At 38.7% G+C, this 15780-nt stretch overlaps 1 long non-coding RNA gene across 1 annotated transcript; it reads right to left on the bottom strand.

The window, feature by feature from the left end:
* Positions 1-13314: 13314 nt before the first annotated feature.
* Positions 13315-15682, bottom strand: LOC118780180. Its single transcript, XR_005005072.1, has 5 exons — positions 15438-15682; positions 14406-14501; positions 14047-14115; positions 13486-13545; positions 13315-13334 (listed from the first exon to the last, which is right to left on the bottom strand). It is a non-coding gene; the product is annotated as an uncharacterized LOC118780180 (long non-coding RNA).
* Positions 15683-15780: the final 98 nt, after the last annotated feature.

The raw sequence follows: 15780 nt of genomic DNA, 5'->3' as shown, positions 1-15780 counted from the left end.
CAGAATTAAATGTGATTAGCTGAAAATTCATCTCTGGGGGACTGGTCAGCACCCTTCTTCTATTTTATAGTTTGTATTTATTTACTGATTTAATTATAGTATTCTTTGCTATGACCTATATGCACATCTAAATAGCCATTTAATGCCAACTAGTAATTGAATTGAAGGAGTAGTCCTATGGTGTTTTGCATATTAGCACACACACACACACAGACACAGACACACACACACACACACACACACACACACACACACACACACACACAACACACACACGCACATGCAGACATGCTCACACCCTCACGTACATTCAGAAGGAGTGGATACACACAGTGTACACACATAGGTGATGACTGAGTAGGGTGTCGGGTGCCATTGCTGACAGTGGTCTCCGACTCCAGCTCTGGCTCAATATGCCAGTTCTGAGCTTGACTGTGCTCTGGAAGAACCACCACAGTCACAGAGCCACTGCACCAGTAACTGCGGAGTATGGCCCACAGCTTCTATGTCAACATTGTCATTCCCAGACTCAGCAGCAGAGGGAGAAATGGCAGGGGTTTTTCCTTTCACTTTTCCTCCGGTTGCACATGGAGCTACACAATCACAGTCCCTTTTATTTGTCTGAACCACATTTATTCAAGGATGAAAGAAATGAAAGGACCAAAAGGGCCATGGACTTTAACATGTCTGCGCATATCTGGGCAAGTTGCCAAGGCCTGTGGACGCATGACTGAATCCCAGAATCCACCATTCAGTCACCACAGCAATATCGGTGACACAGCAGCAAAGCCTTTCAGACCAGGATGTCATTATTGGGCTGATGAATTTCACAAAGATTTATGGAACTGAAAAGTCAATTAGCATTATGGCGTATTATCTGCTTTTTTTCTCAGTAGAGGTAATCCTTTTATGTGTGCTGGCTTTGAATTGAAACAATGAAATTAAGCAACTTTTTTTGTTCTCTGTTTTTTAATTCTCCACAACATTAGCAGTTCAGTGGACACTGAAATTAGCAAAAAATGAGCCAGTAACAAAAATATGAATCACTTGCATAATTTCATTCTTCTAAGGCAACAGTAAAGCAGAATGATTTTCGGCCTTAATGACAATTACATTTCAGCAAGCCTGCAGTCGCAGTGCAAAGACTCCAGTCATCAAATCTGAATTTTGAAAAGCAACCATGCTTACACAACATGTGCTTATAAGGAAAAATATAATAATTTACGCAATTGATTACTGAAATTGATTAAATAATATTATGGTTGACATAAAAAATGATTTTTGCAACAAATATCCACTCAACATTTGACTTGACTTGATGTGGTCATGGCTGATGGTTTAAATTGTTTATCAATGAGTTTGGCCACATGTCTGCATTTTAATTAGAACTAACAGAAGACCAGCAATCTTCACACAGCAGGTCTGTTTGGCAGTGGTAGGTTTACTGATTCAATATGGGTGCTGGACTGCTGAATTTTATTCCCTCAAAGAAAATAACCTCCTGCAGAATCTTACAGTGAAGCAGGGTCATATACAGTACCAGTCAAACGTTTGGGCACAACTTTAATTATTTTATTCTCTTTATTTTAATTCTTTTTATTTTCCACATTTTAGAATAATAATAAAGACATCAAAAACATGAAATAACACAAATGGAATAATGCCAACACCAAAAGATTGTCATGTCGAGTTGTGACATGTTGTGTTAAACGCATCAAAACTATTTTTATATTATAGATTCTTAAAAGTAGCCAAAACATATTTTTTAAAAAATATTGTTTTGGAATAAAATCCATACATAGGCATCAACTTTACTAGTCTTTAGACCAAAAAGTCTTTGAATGCATGTTTCCCCTTATCTTAATCAGGTGTCCAGACTTTCTACTGGTACTGTACACACAGCGCAATCATGGTTATATACATGCAGTGCACAAGGGGCCTACACTAGGTGATTATATGCCTGTGTGAAGGCATGAGAGTTGTGTAGGGCCTACTGACACCTAGCCTTGACCCCTGTCAGCAGTTGTGGACATGGGAAAACAATATGTAGTATTTTTCAGCATGACATTTACTGAGACAAATAAGTGTGTAATATCAGAGCTGAGTGTAGTAGCTGACTTTGATATGGGGGAGGGGCAATCCTAATTAGAGTGCTTTCTGTGCCTTTGAACGTGAAGTCCACTATTAAATACTCTTGCTGTGTCGAGGCAGGCAGCTGGATGTAAAGCAATTTGGTGAGAGTGCTGCTTGTTCCCTTCTGTCAAAGTAAATCACCCGCTGTCTCTCCTCTCTCTCTCTCTCTCTGTCTCTCTCTCTCTCTCTCTCTCTCTCTCCTCTCTCTCTCTCTCTCTCTCTCTCTCTCTCTCTCTCTCTCTCTCTCTCCCACACACACACACACACACACACACACACACATGCATGCACACACACATATCCCCTCTTTGTCTGCTTTTCATCTCCCTCAGATTGCTTACCTCTGTGAATTCTTCTCCATTTTGCCTGAAATCCCTTCGTAAATGATAGGCAGGTATTTTCCCCTCATACCTGTCTTTTGTGGTTCCTCACCCCTTGAGAACAGCTCTTTCTGAGCAGTGAATTACAGTATCGGGTATCTTTATGTCTATCCAGCTTAGTTTTGACAGAGCATATGCCTACATTTTTATACTTCTTTTTTTCTTTTGTGTGGCTTTATAAAATGGAATTATTTTTTCCTCCACATCTTCTGCATACTGTATAAAAGTGCACTGACTTTCTGTGATTTTCGGCTATGCAAGTACACATGTGATTTGATTTGGGTTTGCCATCCTTAATACCTACATACAACCAGGGTCTATGCAGTGAAAAGAATGCTATCATGTTATGTAAATAAACTAATGTCACTGGGGCAGCTGGGATATCTCTGTCAGCGGAGGAGGCCAAAAAAAGGCACTGAACATAATTTCTAGGGAGAAGGCAGAGATGTTGAGGAACTGTGATTGAACCATGATGACAAAATGATATGGTATTAAATTTTCAGCTTGGTGTAACTCAAGCAGTGCATAAATAATATATCAGTAAGGGACATGCTAAATAAATCTTGCAGTCACAAACCTAACGAAGCACACAAGACTATTCCAAGCCACTATGGGTTAATATCCACGCTCCAAAAATATTAACATCTACGTTTGGCCCGAAAGCAACATCACTAGCTCTCCTTGTAAGTCATTTACACCAAGAAGCAGAGCAGTGAGCATCCTACAATTGCCGATGGGATAAGAAAGTCGTCCTGTTGGAGGCAGCACTTAAATGCATGGGGAATTAATCTAGTCATCACCATACATGTCATTGAAGTCTGTGCCATCATTGACTACACCATTCACTTTTGCAGGATAATAATGAAAGGGCCCAATCCGAGGGGCTGGGTTTGGCTTCACTGCAAAGATGTTTCAATTGCCGGGAGGTGTTGAGCAGGGAAAAAGCTGTTTGCAAGCAAACTAATATTCTTATAAGGCCTATGTTCTCAGAATAACCTTTAGTTCATGTCATAGTTGTCTTTCATCTTCTGTATGTGGAATGAATAATTTCACTTTAAAATACCAGCCAAGACGAACTGAAGTTCATTTATTTATTTAGTTTTATTTTATGGCTTTTTATGTAGGTCTGTGGCATTAAAAGCAACACTCCTGACAATCGTCTAGTTTTCACATTGCCGTTCTGCATGTACTTGCCTGCTGGACTGTATGTCCAACAGCAATGGACTGCACTGGGACCAGCTGTTACATTCACAGTCTGGCTGTCTGATTTTGTGCCCTGTTTTGCCGTCATTTTTTTCCTCTCTTCCTTCACTTCCCTGTTCAGAATGTTTTGCACTGTGCTTTATTACCACTGAAGGAGTTGCTCATGGCCTTCTGGCATGCCCCAGTAATAATTTGCTGTTAAAGAACTGCTGTCGATGTGTAGCAGCAACAACGCTTTCATATCTGCACAGTCAGTCGGCGCAGCTGAGTTCACATGAAACATCAGTGTCTGAGGAGGAGGAGGAGTGCAACCAAGGTGAACCGAGCTTCAGGATGACTTTGAAATCAAATCAGTGCTGCCACCTATGTTTCACTGTAGGAATCACAATTTCACTCACTGCAGTATTTCAACCCACACAGAATTTTTATTAAATAACAACACTGTTCATTTCAGGAACTGTGTAATATGCTCTGTAACTGTCATTTCTGTAACTGTATATATCTAAAAGCACAAGAATAGATTTATTTAACTTTACAGGTTGTCAAATTAAGCTAATTTCCATTGTATCTAAATAACATAGCTGTAAAGATAAAAAAAAAAGTTTATATGTTAAAAGTGTTATATGTGAAAATGGCAAAATGCAGAATTAATGCTGTCAAAAAAAAGTAACACTGTTCTTTTACAAAGCAAAAAAGTATTCATTTAGATATTAATGCTGTAACACTACCATAAATACATATACATATACAAAACTTCAGCACTCATACTACTCAGAAGGAGAAAGATCACTGGCTTAGGCTGATGATGACTGATGATCTTGTGTTGCTCACAGAAATATGAAAGCAAAAGAAAGGTAGATGTAGGTGAAATAAGCTAGCAGCATTGATGACAATACATAGATAGATCAATGAGTAACAACAGCGTTGCCCCTGGAAACAAAATAGCTCATTCAAGCAGGTGCTTATGACCACTATTATTACTGCTGCTACTAGTACTTACACGAACAGGCCTCAGTTACATTTCCTCTACGTGAGCTTATTACTGCATGATCAGTTTCCAATGAATGGTCTGTAAATGGTGTTTGACATTTGGGAAAGCAGGTTGTATGATAACTTATGCAATAAAAGATGACAGCAATGCACACAAAAGAAAAGGGGTTAGTAATGCATTAGTATTTAATAATTTATTAACATTTAATGGCATACAGAAGAGTACATTGTCCACACTTGACATTCACAGTTTATAAGAGTATCATAATTTGCACAACACCTTGCAAATGCAATGGTTTCTGAATATATAACAAGTTATATATCTCTACCTTTATGAAGGCAATCAAAGACATTTCAACAGGATATTGGGGATGTGTAATAGACCAGACAAGTTTGTGCTGATATCAGAGTGTAAAAAAGGCATTAGAGATGCCACTGAAATTACAACGACAGTACATTCATTCTGGTGTTTCAGGTAGGCAGTAAAATGACAGTTTAAATCACCTGCCTGGACACCATAGTCTATAAAATCCGACCAGGGAGGAAAGACAATGGTGCAATGGGAAAATGTGACAATGAGCATATCATTTACCAAGTTAATCTGTCCGAAAATGGAAAATCACACTGGCAGTTATACAGTAGATTGATATACTGTATTCATAGTATGTATAAATGTGTGTAAGAGGGATGTTCCAGCAGTTTGTGGAGAAATGGAAGTACCTACTCCTCTACACAGGCACCCTCTAGTGACCGCTCATAATTCTGCAAATGAAGCTTCTTAAAGGGGAAACTCACTGATAAACCACTGAAGCACATCCTTGGAATATGTGACACCCACAGACAAGACCTGCATAGGACCCGTGAAGATCCTTGTGTTATCTGGAGGAGCTGAAAGCAGACACAGAGCATGATCAGAACAATCCATGTAATTTAAAGGTCAGTGAATTTACACAACTTTATTCGTTGGTTGCAAAGACTCATTGTAGTCCCAAACTACAGAATTCTACCTGAGAAAGTATAAGAAAGTTCACCAGGATATTCCATTTCTACTGCAGGTAATTGGTGAAAGCACCAAATAACACAGGAAAATCCTCAGGAAATCCTCAGGAAAATAAGGAGCACCGCATGTAGGGTGTCTGTGTTTGTTATCACACGTGTGAATTCTCAAGAACTTGTGCTACAGGCTAATGACAAGCACAGCTGAAAAAATTGTAATGGTAAGCCAGTTGAATTCAGTTTGTCATGTGTTCTGTTGCAGTAAGAACTCTTTAAGAAAACAGCCCTGAATTCAGTTACAATTGAATTTGAGTTTGATTAAATTTGCCTGGACTGGAGCTTCATACCTCAACTGGAAAAAATGGGTACCTGTGTGCTGATAACTCCCCATTCAAATTCCCATCTATAATCTCACCAATTTTCAAAGTAATATGAAGTAGCAGAGGTGATATCCAGCAATTTGAACATGATTGCATCTGCTATCAAAGAACTTACTGCTATGCCTTTACTGTCTGCAGTAACAATTGGTGTAAGGGCAATGGCCTATGACCAATAAGACATATTATATTCCCAAACTTATAAGTGAGGCAGAGCACAACACAAACAAAAAGCCATATAAGGAGTCAACAATATTAGAAGTGCTGCATGACCAGGGTCAATAATTAGCCAGACAAGGTACTGGTTAGAGACATGAGTGCGTTAAACCGTCAGATTTGAATTTATTCATACAGGAAAGAGCCACAGGAGTTGCAGTCTTCTCTGTATGTATCCAGGTCTCAGTCAAAGCCAGGACTTGGAGGAAGGACTGGGTGGCTAAGGCAGGGATGAAATCAGCGTTGTTGACCATGGACTGGCAGATCCAGAGGCCAACAGAGAAGCAGAGGGGTGAACCTCTGAGGCCATCTAGAGGTGTGGGAGTCTCTGCAAAAGAGGAAACAGATGTAGTGAAGATGAAGACATCCGTGACTGAAACAGAGAAAAGGAACACAGTCCCATTCACCTAAATCTGGCCATGCCATGGCGAAAACAGGCCAACTTTAGGTTTTCATTTTTAACTGTCATGGAAGCATGCATTCCATTATTATTGGATTAATAATTCTTGAGGTGCACAGGTACCATTGGAGAAGTACTATTCATGATTGAGGCCTTAATGCTGTGAGCATATTACTTATGTGTGTTGTAGGTAGGTCCATATTGTTCATGAACAAAAGATACAATGATCCACTGCTGTATCTTGTGTGTAAGGATTTTCAACTAAACATTATAAAAGTGATTCAAAAGGAAAAAGAATGAAATGAACCTGGTTTTTAGACTTACAGACCAATACATGTCAATAATACAAAGATGAGACAGCAATGAGACAGCCAGATACAGGCACAAGCACTTTTTGCTTCAGATCTTTTTGCAATGTTTATGTCAAATGGACATAAACATAGCAATGCTCCAGATTCCCAATGCAGCTGTCATGTTTTTCCAATTAAACAGAGAATGGAATAATGATAATAATGGTAATATAATGGATTTCTGTTCTGCAGCTTCTTTCAAACGTCAGTGCACTTGACAGTAAAGGAATGGTTCCCTCTCTGAGCCAGCACTATGTGGAGAATGTTTTGCACTTGCAGTTGCTTCAACCATCAGGCAGGAGAAGGTTGCAGGGTAGTGTCCTTGCTGGCTGTTACATTGATTTCATCAATGCATTCATTTGACGTTGATGAAGTCGTGACCTTGATGAAGAGCGAGGCAGACTGCAGTATGGGGGTCACAGTTTTTAACTATATTGCCATGGAAAATAAAGGCATTTTAATGGGTTTTTGAAGCAACAGTGTGCCTTGGATTTTAAGGAGTGCTCTTCCCAGTGTCTCATCCTAAACATACAGTACACATACATAACATAATTTCAACATAATATTTACACGTGTTGACAAAGGCAGCTGCCCTGATCAGACAGCAGTGCAAAATACCTGAATAAGTATGGACCTATATACACTGTAACATAAAAAAACTCAGACTTCAAAGCCAACTACAAAATGATGAAAGGATATTCTTTTATAGGTCCACAGAGGACAGCATTAGACAACACAACTGCAGTAGACAGACAGACAGATTTATGTGAGAGGCTTTAGATGTTTGCCCCGCCCTCTGCATTCTCCCAGCCACTGTTTTTGAAATGTTGTTGATTTTTTGTTGGCTGTCTGTTTCAAGATTTGCCTCTAGCATTCATCTCACTTAGTCACTGCTAACTAACATCAAGGTATCACCCCACCTCACATGCTTTCCCTGAGGCTCTGGGTAAATTCTTTTTGATTTCATAATTTGCAGGACTTTTCCACATACTGATCACCACTCTTATTGTCAGAGAAATCAGGACAGAGTGTATTGAAACAGTTCTTTCATCAACGTCTCAGGCTCATTCACTTCTTCATAGCATATATTAATTTCAACATTATGTGTGTACATACGTGTATTATGGTGGCTGGGCTGGCAGAGTTGATGATGTTTGGCTGAAATGCTGCCATCTCCTGGCCGCATGTTTCCAATGCGAGTAGCGAAGGAAATGGCTGTCATGCAGCTAAAAGAGTCAATCAGTTTAAGCATTAAAAAGCTCTCTGAATGCACTGATACAAAGGAAAGAGAGTGAACGGTTGGTTGTTGTGGTGAAGAAGCAAAAAGCTTGTGAAGTTAGTAACCAGCCATCTTATGTTACATTCTTATAGAAGCAGTGAGTTCATTTTTTAGTGTTTTATTCTTTTTGCACTCCCTGTTTGAGTTATTTTTTATGATGTGCCCAAACCTCTACCAAAACTAGTCACTGAAAAGCCAAAGCAGACATTAAAAAGTATTATAATAAAATGGGACATCTTCTGTAGCATAAGAGATCAGAGAAATGCATTAGTCCTTGTCAATATAGCTGTTTTGTTGTGGTTTGTTCATTGTTTGACCTACATGGATCTAATGGCCTTGTAGGCACATCCTCTTACTACAGGGGAGGAGGTATGACATTGCAGCTGCCTATCATCTTCCATTGAGCCATCTGTGCTGTGTACCACCATGACATGATACAGAAGTTAGCAGCCAGAAAGTCATGAATGGACCTCGGACCTCGGAGACATCCGTGACACCAGAAGTCTAATGCCAAGAATATTGTCCCTGTTTTAATTTAAATGCATACTCAGTGGTAGCCATTGTTTATCTGATTGACAGAGGCCTTTGTCCAGGGTGATAGCTTACTGTCTTCATATAAATGCTTGATATTTAGTGTAGGGCTGTGGATTGACAGCCTCACACTGAAAGTGTGTGGCTTAGACACACACCTTGGTCTTTGCATTTCTGACGCACTGTGGTCCTGAAAAAGCACACTGTGCCAGCAACCTTTATTACTGCCACACGTCTCTCTATGCAAAAGTCTCAGCTCGAGTCAGTAAGAACTCTTGCTGCTCATGTTCTGCACTTTATATAAAGAAAAGGAAACTTTTATGTAAGTAAACATTAGTAACATTTTCATCAGGATGTCACCTTTAATTGTAAAGAGAACAGGTTTAATAATAATAATCAATTCAAAAACACAAGCATGCCTTGGAGCAAATAAAGCCAACAAAAGGATGGAGACACTGGTATTAAGCAGATTGTATCAACAGGGCAATTGACTCCAAGGGTACAATCAATTAACACCTTTATACAGTGCAGTTAAAATAATAGATGAAAAGATGAAAGTCCATATCAATTGTTTAAAAATGTTATTTTAATTATGACAAAATAAGTTACATTTTTAAATGTGTGAGTGATTGTAATAAGTGTGAGCATAGGGCCTCATAAACATGTTTAATTCACTCAATCACCTTTCAGTCAACAGAACACTCACATGTAAAATGACACAGAAAACACCAATGCAATTCACAGACTTAAAATAGACACTAACGATGAACCATTGAAACTTTTCTCATAAGCTCTATAAGCGGACACGACACAGCATTAAAATTGCATCATTCATTTACACTTACAAACCACTGGCCTTTACCTGCTTCCTGATTTCACAACCAAGAGCTCAGAGTAAAACACGTGGTCAGACTGAAACAGACAGCTACCAAGCTAACACTAGCTATGTGCATGCAGGCATGTATACAGAGGAGGCAGAATCTAAGATGCACAGGCTTGAAGTTCCATCTTTTTTTACATATAAATGTATTTGCACCAAATGCTATCATTTATAAGGGTCTGTTCAACTTAATTTAACATGCTCATGCTTTCATATCATTGACATGTAATACTGTATTACAATAACAGTATATCATGTTCTGTTAATTAATCTCCTCTTATACAAATGTTTTGTTAGAGATATGCAAACATTTACCTTTAAAATAAATTGTATTTTCTGAACAGCTGCAAATTATGAATTACTGCAAATGAGTATATCCATTTGTATTGAATCATATTCATACCTCTGTATACATACAGTATATCTTGGTACAAATTTGAAAATCTCTTTTCTTCTTGTCAGATTTAGTTAGTTAACAACAGCAGTTATAATGATTGATACTAATAAAGATATCATTTATAAAAAGCTTCAGTAATAATGAAACCATGTACTGTCTACTTAGGGGTTAAGAAAAGAAAAACACTTTCTTTTGCTTTAAATGTAGTGCTGGGTTTAAAAGAAGGGCACACATATTATGGTTGTTGGGCAGGCAGAGTTTATAATGTTTGACTGAAATGCTGTTCTCTAGGGAAGGAAATAGCTATCTCATGCAGCTACGAGAAATACTGTAGCAATACGCCAAAGTATAAAAAAGCTCTCTGAGTGCACTTGGGCAAAAGAAGGAGAGTAAGCAGTTGGGCTCTTGTGCTTGCTGTGGTGAAGAAGAAAAACCCTTGTGAATTTGGTAACCAGCTAGGTTATGTTACATTCTTACAGAGGTAGTGAGTTCATTTTTTAGTGTTTTATTCATTCTGCACAGCCTATTATTGTTTAAATTTTTGTGATGTCGCCAAACCTCTACCAAAACTAGTCACTGAAAAGCCAAAGCAGACTTTAAAAAGTATTATAATAAAATGGGACATCTTGCCTGGGATGAGAGATCAGAGAAATACATTAGTCCTCGTAAAATTGGCTCTTTTGTTGAGGTTTGTTCATTTTTTGTCCTGCATGCCTGTAATGGCCTCGTAGGCACTTCCACTTCTTTCAGTGTTTGCGCAGAGGATGTAACTTATCTTTGACCAGGTACTACAGAAAGGGATGTATGACATTCCAGCTGACCACCATCTTCCATTGAGTCATCTGTGCTGTGTACCACCATGATGTGATGCAGAAGTTAGCAGCCAGAAGGTCATGGATGGACCTCTGAAACAGTGCTTCTTGGTCTAAGAGTGACAATAGGAGTCTAATGCCAAGAATCTTGTCCATGTGAACCCATTTGAAGATATACATGTAGTGGCAGCCATTATTTTTACCTGACTGACAGAAGCCTTTGTCCAGAGTGATAGCTTACAGTTTTCATAGCTTTCATATTTAGTGTAACTCTATGGGTTGAAGACTTTACCAGGGTGGACAGGCAGCAATCTCCTAAAAAGTGAATTTACAACCTTCTGATCAGAGTGCCAAGCACCTTAACCACGATGCCATGCTTACACCATATCATTATGCATGTATGCATATTATGAAACTCTGCAAAACTACCGGGCTGAGAATTTTGGGACTTGTGAGCCTTCATTTCTGAAGGGCTGTAACAACTAAATAAGTTCCTCGGCTGTAGCCATATCTGTTTGCTACCCGTGTGAAACCCCACACTGAAAGCATGCGGTTTGGATGTGTACCTTGCTCTTTGCATTTCTGACGCACTGTGGCCCTGAAAAAGCACACTGTGCCACCAATGTTTACCACTTCCATGCGTGTCTCTATGCAAAAGTCTCAACTCAAATCAGAAAGAACTCTGCCTCTCACGTTCAATTCAATTCATTTTTATTTGTATAGCGCACACATAGTCACAATCAGCTTTGTATAGTCACAATCAGCTTTACATTGTTCCCAGGCCTGAAACCCCCTGAGAGCAAGCCTAAGGCAACAGTGGCAAGTAAAAACTCCCTAACAAGAAGAAACCTTGAGCAGAACCCGGCTCAGAGGGGGAGCCCATCTGCTTCTGACCGGCACGTTCAGTGCTTTATGTAAAGAAAAGGAAGCTTTTTTTTTTAAGCAAGTGCACATTAGTGACATTTTCATCCTCACAGGAGCTCACCTTTAATTGTAAAGAGAACAGGTTTATTAGCAATAATCAATAACAAAACACAAGCACACTGTTGGAACAAATAAAGCACACAAAAGGACGGAGAGACTGGTATTATGTACATTGTATCAACAGGGAAATTGACTCAAGGAGTACAATCAAATAACACTGTATGTATATATATATATATATATATATATATATAGGACGTGAACTGAGATGGCATGAGAGATGCATCATTCATTTAACTTACAAACCACTGGCCTTTGCCTTCTTCCTGATTTCACAGAGAAGAGCTCAGAGTAAAACACATGGTCAGACTGAAAACAAACAGCTACCAAGCTAACTTTAGCTGTGTGCATGCAGTTATGCATAAAGATGAGGCAGAATCTAAGAAGCACGGGCTGGAATTAATTCATGCTAACAGAATGTAAGCACTCCAAAAAAATAACTAAATAAATAAATAAATAAATAACTGAAGTAAGCTTTTCATCAACGTACATCATACTTCTTCTTTTGGCCAGTATCATAGGCAGTGTTGATTGAGTTCACTAATATCCAACAATATTTTAACTGAGGAATATATAAAACAAAACCATAAAAATGCCAGTCAATGGGGTGGCTCAAGAGGTGAAAGCACTTGCTGTCATAAGACCAAGGTTCAGCACCATGGCCCAGGTTCAATCCCAGCAGTGTCATCAGCTGACAATAACCGGATGTCCATAGTGGCAGAACAAACAGGCTCTGTTCCACAAAGGGGAAGGGAGGTCACGCAGGGACTTAGCCCCCTCCATTATTCTTCAGCAATCCCCTCTGGTCAAAGGGGCAACCACAGGTCTGCAGTTCTGCATGAAATGCCTTCCTCTGACTAATGTGTCTAAGCACATAATGTAATTAGAAATTCCAAATTGGGAGAAATATGGGGAAGAAAAAAAATGGGCATTCCAAATAAAAAAAAAAATCTCCACCATTTTCACAGCTGGTTCTGTGAAACCATGAAATTATTGCAGGAAATGAACTGACTGACCATCTTTCTTCATAACTTGGATAAGAGTCTAAGCCAAACTCTACTTTACTCTAAAGCATGTACCTAATGTACAAAAGGAGGCACTCTTTTACATCAGTCAAGACAGAATGCATATGGGCCCCTGTGTCCATTTACATGGATGAACCTGTAATTACAGTCCATGAGTTACAAAAAGAACCACTGATGCAATAATAAATTGACATCAATATATTAATCTGAGCAACATCATTTCTTCAACTGTTGATGGTATATCAGATGTTGCATGAACATAATCCACCCCTTCATTAGTCATAATACCCCTTTATAAGAAAGTATTGATTAAAACAAACTTACCTTTGTTTAAGTTTTCTAACTGAATGACAGAGTAAACAGAAGCCTGTGCTTGAGAACCTGCAGACACACAAATCAGTGAATCAGGACACTGTTTCTTAAAAAATAAACACTCTGGGATGAGGCTCTGTAAAACATGGAATGGGAAATGGTCTTGGGCAATTTGTTCAGAAAAGACAGAAATGTGGTTTTGTTGAGGCATGGGATTTACCTTGCTTTTCTGTGATGTCTTCTATTTCCTCATATATGGCCTCAGATAGTAATGTGTGATCTGTAGAAGAGAGATAACCCAAACACAGTGTGAGAAATTTTGCTGCATATTGCCAGCTGAAGGACTTCTAATTATCTTAGACCGCTAAGATAAATTTTCATAGACAGAACTGGTTGAGTATTTTGTTAACTTATTGGTGATAACTGAGAATAGGTGTGGTGCATGGTTGTCTTTGTCAATTAATTACACACACTGGAAGCTCTACATATGACAAAGAGCAAATTTCCTGAGTATGTCAAAGAACAGAAGTTTTGAGAGGCCCTTCAACATAAGCTAAACCATTGCATCTGTTTGCATTCTGCATTCCAGCCACATGACCACACGCTTCCATGCCTAACAAAGAATGGTACCCCAACACTCAACCAGCACCTGGGGTGTCAATGCTGTCTCCAAAACACTGCTAGAACACATTATCATTTAAGACATGAGGGTTCAGTGGTGACCTGTGGGGTCTGCCCTTAAGCTTAAGGAACAATACAGGATTGGGCCACTATTTCTCACCTGAACTTACACGTTCCGGATTCACCTTGGAGTAAAATTTGTCTTTGTTGAGCTGTTTCTTGGTTTGACCTGTTGACACCAAAATGTGACACTGATATACGAGCAGTGATGGCAATAGATGCAAACATTTTGTCTGCTGTCATTAATAGAATTTCTTTTTTTTTTCACAATGAATGAGAATTTACAATTATTTTCACATGATAACAATGTTATTACAAAGGATTATCTGTTGTACATATCCATGGGTTATATGAAACCATTGCATTTGTATTTATTCCTACAATTTTCCTAGATTTATTTGTAATGTCAGCATTATGAAAGTACATGTTTTGGTATGATGCATCACTTCAATTGCTCACCTGATTTCCTGCATTTTTTAACACAAATGACTTCCAGCACCACTATGATTAGGAGAATGACAAGAGCACCAGAAAGCCCCAGAATACAGTAAAACCCTGTAGCAGAAGTAGAACAGAAACTGTTGAGGGTATACTTATGGGACATGAAATGAAATCATTTTAATATAGTTACTAACATTTATGCTAAATATTATTTTATATAAAACCTAACACACTCCATATTAAATGTATTCATTTTTTAAGATAAAAAACTGAATGTTGAATCTGTTGTAAGGAAATTATTATTTAAGATGACAATTTCTTAATGTTGAAATGAAAGATTTTAATTGAATCAATTTAAAGATTTTAATCTTTTGCAGTAAAATTAACATTGTGGTCAAAGAGCAGGACTAGTAGCCGAAAGGTTGCCAGTTCGATTCCCCACTGGAGCACTGCTGCTGTACCCTTGGGCAAGGTAATTAACCCACAGCTGCCTCAGTAAAATATCCAACTGTATAAATCTATAACGTAAAATAAAAATTAAACTAAGTGATGTAAGTTGCTCTGGATAAGAGTGCCTGCCAAAATGCCAAAAATGTAAAATATCTAATTTCACAAGTGTTTTATGATATGAGTAGGCCAATCTCCACACCCTGAAACTGAATTGGGCACCTCTGGGTAACCCAGCATCAGTAGCATCAGCATCACTGTTAATAGAAAATTTGCAGTGTGGAAATAAGCGTGTGAGAAAAGCAAAGAATCACATGCACATTAGCCAGTGCTCCAGAGTGTGCTCAGCTGTTGTGACTGTTGTGGTGATAAGCTTAAATAATGATTACTAAAAGCTTCAATGAAAAAGGGGGAAAATAAGTGTGATTTTAATCATGGCATGATTTTAAATAATCTAATTGTTGCGGTGTGTGTGTGCATACACATTTTTTTTTTATCGCATTTGCGGGTATGAAGTACGAGGGTAACACTGCATGTTAGAATGGACATGGGCCTTTCACAAGACCCCATTGCTTTTTATGATGTCCTTCATGATGAACTTACTGATAGTGTTTGGTGTCAAACCTTCACTGATGTTGGAGAATAAGGGTCTCTTTTTCCTGTTCCCTCTGCACTTATATTCACTCTGATAGGATCCATTCCCAGATCTCACTGTGTATCTGTCTGCAGTGTGATCCAGTGGAATCTGCTCTCCGTCTCTGTACCATGTGTAGTTCCACTCAGCAGAGATTCCCTGAATCTCACAACTCAGTGTCAGACTGTCTGTAGTGAAGATCTCTGTCCATCCAGTCTCCAGGAACAGCACAGCATGAGGACGAGCTGCAAGAACAGATTTTGAGGAATTGCAATATAAATAAATTGAATTGAACACATAAAAACAGGACAA

This window comes from Megalops cyprinoides, chromosome 7 (genome assembly GCF_013368585.1).
Source record: "Megalops cyprinoides isolate fMegCyp1 chromosome 7, fMegCyp1.pri, whole genome shotgun sequence".
NCBI lineage: Eukaryota > Metazoa > Chordata > Actinopteri > Elopiformes > Megalopidae > Megalops > Megalops cyprinoides.
Note: the sequence above shows the minus strand (reverse complement) of the source record. Positions and strands in the feature narration are given on the sequence as shown.